This window comes from Sardina pilchardus, chromosome 9, assembly GCF_963854185.1.
Source record: "Sardina pilchardus chromosome 9, fSarPil1.1, whole genome shotgun sequence".
NCBI classification, from domain to species: Eukaryota; Metazoa; Chordata; class Actinopteri; order Clupeiformes; family Clupeidae; genus Sardina; species Sardina pilchardus.
This window is the reverse complement of record NC_085002.1, coordinates 8,530,447-8,535,446: the sequence shown is the minus strand read 5'-3', so window position 1 is coordinate 8,535,446 and position 5,000 is coordinate 8,530,447. Positions and strand designations below refer to the sequence as shown.

Below are 5,000 nucleotides of genomic sequence, written 5' to 3'. Positions count from 1 at the left end.
ATCTCCCACCACACATATAACCACTATGTCCTCTCTAAGGTACTGCGGATACACCACTATCGGTGATCTATTTCTGCTCAGGAGAAAGCTTAATTGGTCCGAGTTTGAACTTCTCCAGACCCGCGCTCAAGTAGCCTCATATTCCGTATGTGGGCGTGACGGAGCAGCAGAGCGGCATTAGCGGCTGCCAATCAGCCGGCCCGGGTGTGATCCCCCCCCCGCTGCGTGTCACGCCGAATAGCAAGTGTCTCCTGACTTTACTCTCCCGTTGCTTTAACTACGTGCCACTTAGTGTGGCGGCCGTCTCTCTCCAGAGACCTCTGATGCCGCTCTGCCACTCCGGGGCGCTGACTAGGCCTGTCATCGTGCCCTCTGAATGTGGGATGAAAACCCACTTCCTCTGCTCGAGCCGGCGCGCTGAGAATGCACGCCTGCCGTTGTCATGAAACCCTCTTTTTGGGTTTCCGCTCGTTATTGATTAGCGGTGCGGAGACCGGGCTCCCGTTACCGAGCGGCGCTCCTAATGAGAGAGAGAGAGAGAGAGAGAGAGAGGGAGAGCGAGAGAGAGAGAGAGCGGGGGGGAAGTATCGTGTGGCTGTGCCACGGGCCGCTTCTTCCGCCCGCCAGAGCTCGCAGGTCTGCAGGGGCGACGGGAAGAGGAATCGCTTTCGCTCGACTCGCGATTTGTCACTCAGAATAACTATGAGTCACCCTCGACAGCCGCCGCTGCCGTCTCGCCGTAGCCACAACCGTAGCCAGCGCGCCTCGTTCGCCGAGACAGAGGAGTTTCTGGTGTCTCCGCGCCTAAGATGGATTCTCATCCTCTGAGCCTCTCGTTCGTTCTTTCTTTCTTTCTTTCTTTCTTTCTCTTCCTCTGTCTCTCTCTCTTTCTCTTCATCCCTCCTCGCCCCCCTCTCCTCCTTGTTCCCTGGGCGCGAGAGGTGATGCGTGACCATTGGCGCGGCTTTCATTAAGTGCGATGCGGCACACTGGAGCAGGCTGGGATTTGCCACAGCTTTCCCCCTCCTGAGAGAACCACCCCCCACCCACCACCACCCCCTCCTCCTCCCCCATCACTCCTGTCCCACGCTCCGCATCACCCTGCGCATAATTACCGGATTTATTGTATTTGAATAATTGGTGACCTTTCGAGCGGCGTATGAGCCTGAATAAGGCCAGCGTTTAATTGTGGGGGGGTGGTACGGAGTGGGGTGGCACGGGAGTGAGGGGAGGGGGGGATGGGGGTGGCACGGGACGGGGGGGTTACTGGGGAGGTTTGGGCTGCAGAGAGGCACGGATTGGAGTCACTCGGTCTGTAGTGAGTGACTGCCAGGGCCCGCCAGGCTTTGCCTGAGCAGGTGCATCAGGGCGTGGAGGGGGTCCCTGAATGGAGAACGTCCGGCTCCTTCGGACCGAAAGCCAGGGGCGAGGCGATGCGGAGAGTTGGTGCCCGGCACGCTGCCCTCCTCTCTCGCTCGCGCCGTCCCTCATGTGCCACTGCCTGCCCGTCCTGGCGCCCTCATTTTGTCAAAAGATGTCATCCCGGCGTCCGCTGTCTTCGCCTCACTTGGTCTGCCTCTTTCTCTTCTTTTCTCTCTTCTCCTTTCTTTCCCATAGCAGAGGCCTCGTGTCAAATGGGGCTCAGTGAACACACTGCTCAAGTCAGCCTCTCTGCTTGTTTAGAGAGAGTGGGCAGTAAAGCCGCATCATGTCTTTGTGGGTCATTTTATTTCCTCATTGATTCAGAAAGCATGCTTTTACTGTCCAGCTCCCAGGTAGTAACATCATTTTAATTACATGTATATTTTATAACTTAATAGCAGGGGCTGCTATTGCGGTTGGCTTTAATGGCAAATATTGTCAGACAGTGTCCGTAGATGCTTTTTAATGACATGCAAAGATGAAGTTCATTTGTGAATAATTAAGCTGAATATGAGCCTTTATTGTGCCCTGTTTCCAAATGACCCCCACCATTACCACACCATTATGGTGTCTGTTTATTTTCTCATAAGAGCAAAGGAGATTTATGAAGCAATAAGAAGTCATGCTTTATGCTAGAATACTGGGGCAAGTTTGAGACACTGGCTGCACCATGTGAGACCATGGGCAGTATTTCAACTTAGACAGCATGGCGTGACTGTACTGAGCAGTAATGCACTCAAATTCAGTCAAGTACCGTGGGCCATTCAGTTGACAGAGAGAGACATCATGGCGGGCTGTTCTCAAAGGTTCTATCATCAAGATGATATGAGATGATAGTCTGCTCAGTGCTGCTGTTGTTGCAGTCTGTTGTATACGTTCTTTTATGTGTTCTCTGTGGATCTGTATTGAACTATGCAGTCCAATAACGTTTGAGTGTGTTTATACTGGTGTACTTAATGTGGCAGTGTAGTTCTGCCCTTTACAGCAGGAAAAGAATAAACAAACTCTGTGGAAGGACATCTCATTAGATGAATCAACTTTATGTAACGTTTTGTAAATGTTGCTGAGAAGTCTGTTAGCCTCTCCTGCTTCAGCTCCAAACTGTAGTTGGGTCATTACAGAATTCTCCAGGAATACAGGATTACAAAGCATTTTCTTTCTCTGGCATTCTACACCCCAAGTTGTTGCTGTACCTATTATGCCTGCAATACAGGGCTATTATGAGTTCTGGCCATCGCTGGTGAGAGGATTAGATGTGACTTCACACCTTGTTTGGGCCCCACTGCCCCAAAATAACGTATGGCTATTTCACAGGTGCTGAATATGAAGGCATTTACACTCGCTGTCTTTTGTTGTGTGTGTGTGTGTGTGTGTGTGTGTGTGTGTGTGTGTGTGTGTGTGTGTGTGTGTGTGTGTGTGTGTGTGTGTGTGTGTGTGTGTGTGTGTGTGTGTGTGTGTGTGTGTGTGTGTGTGTGTGTGTGTGTGTGTGTGTGCACTGGTGTGGGTATGGCTCTCTCACAAGTGTGCAGGTAACTCAAGTGCCTAATTCCCAATGTCATGGGCTCAACAGGACGATGAATAACCTGTCTCTGAGCCGGAGATGATGGAGGGCTACATTCCCTTTCCTCCCTCGGACTATTTTAGCACATAATCTGGCTCTGTAATCATATTTGAGCCATTTGGGCTTTTTTCTTTCCCACTCCACTTTTATTATCTTCCTCCATGTTTAATCCCTCCCTCCCTCCTCTCTCTCTCTCTCTCTCCCTCCCTCTTCTCTCTCTCTCTCTCTCCTTCTCTCTGTCCCTGTCTCCCCCTCTCCCTGCTGGAGCCGCCGCCCTCTCCCTGTTAGCTGTATTTAAATGTGAGGTGTTGAGGGAGGATTGTGGCTCCTCATCCTGTAATTGAATATGAGTTGATTTAGGGGCCCTTTAATACATTGTCATGTGAAAAAATGACTCTCCTCAGCTCATTTCTCTCCTGCAGGAGGTGAAGAAGCAGCTCTGGCACATTTAGATGGCTGTCCAGCTCTGTGTGTGTGTGTGTGTGTGTGTGTGTGTATGTGTGTGCGCATGTGTGCGTGTGCGTGTGTGTGTATGTGCGCATGTGTGCGTGTGTGTGTGTGTGTGTGTGCGTGAGTGTGTGTGCGTGCGTGCTTGCGTGCGCATTTGTATGTGTTGTGTTGTGTTGGGTAGAGGTTGTTAAAGAGATGATCATTTGGATTTAGCTTTGCTGATTGCTTAACTGCATGTTTGCCATCATGAGCGTTTTATGTGTTAGGAGGGGCTATTTCATGGTGCAGTTAGAGGGATTGGATTTATGCTACAGTTTGCTTGTCTGTGTATGTGTGTGTGTGTGTGTGTGTGTGTGTGTGTGTGTGTATATGGATGTCTGTGGATGTGTATGTGTGTGTGTGTGTGTGTGTGTGTGTGTGTGAGTTGAGTATGTGTGTGTGTGCGTGTGCTCTGGCCTGTTGCGGTGTACTTTTCACAGCCGGAGCCAATAGACGAGTGGAGCCAATTAGGGAGCCAGGCCATTGTTTTCTCTCGCTCAAAAACAGAAGCATTCATTATAACGGACACAGCCTGTCCAGCCATACCACAGCATACATTCATCAGAGCACTGTGCTGGCCACAAACCCTCTCCCTCCCCTGCTCTACGCCTCTCTCTCTCTCTCTCTCTCTCTCTCTCTCTCTCTCTCTCTCTCTCTCTCTCTCTCTCTCTCTCTTTTTCTGTCTTTCCTGCACTCTGTACCCCTCTATCTTTCTGCTCCCTCTCTCTGTCTCCCTGTTCACTCTCTCACTCCCTCGCTCCTGTCTTCCCTACACTCCTCCCCCCTCTATCTTTCTGCTCCCGCTCTCTGTCTCTCTGTCTCTACTTTTCTTCGCCCTCCCCTTCTGCCTCCTGTGCATTCTGTTTTTGTCTTCTTGTTTCACACTTATTTCTTACACACACACACACACACACACACACACACACACACACACACACACAGGCATGCATACGGCTCGTCTGCACACGCTTCTTCACTGACATGTAAATATGGCTCATTGCTTTGACATTTTGATGGGATCTAAATCAATAAACACTAGTTATCTCACATACCCGTCTCTTGATCTTCATTATTCGGCTTTCTTACCTTCTCTCTCTCTCTCTCTCTCTCTCTCTCTCTCTCTCTCTCCCCTCCCTCTCTCCCCCTGTTTGGGCCTATTCACTCCACTTCTCTTCCCCCTCTCTCCAGATCTCTTCCTGTCATTTCCTCCTCTCTCTCTCTCTCGCCACACTTTACAGGTTTACTCAGCCTTTCCATCATTTTCCCTTTCCTCTTTTTTCATATCCTCTCTTTTTTCCCCTCTGTCCCTATTTTGTTATCTATCCGTCTTCTGGTTCTCCGGGTTGAAACAGGAATCGTGTTCAGGATGGACAGTGGTCGGCCCGCCCGCTCCTGGCCAACGAGCATTGAGTTGTGCAGATTAGACCCAGCCTGTGGGCTGCTCCAGATATGACACGGGGGGCCCTTATCTGCTGGCTGTAACCTGCTCCTGTGTGCAGCATTTAATCTGCAGCCATCTTTAATCCCG

General features: G+C 50.6%; 1 protein-coding gene across 2 annotated transcripts in view; it reads left to right on the top strand.

Moving 5' to 3' along the window:
• Positions 1 to 5,000, top strand: part of LOC134092602 (MICOS complex subunit mic25a-like) — a 41,503-nt gene that overhangs the window by 21,186 nt on the left and 15,317 nt on the right. The window lies entirely within an intron of this gene.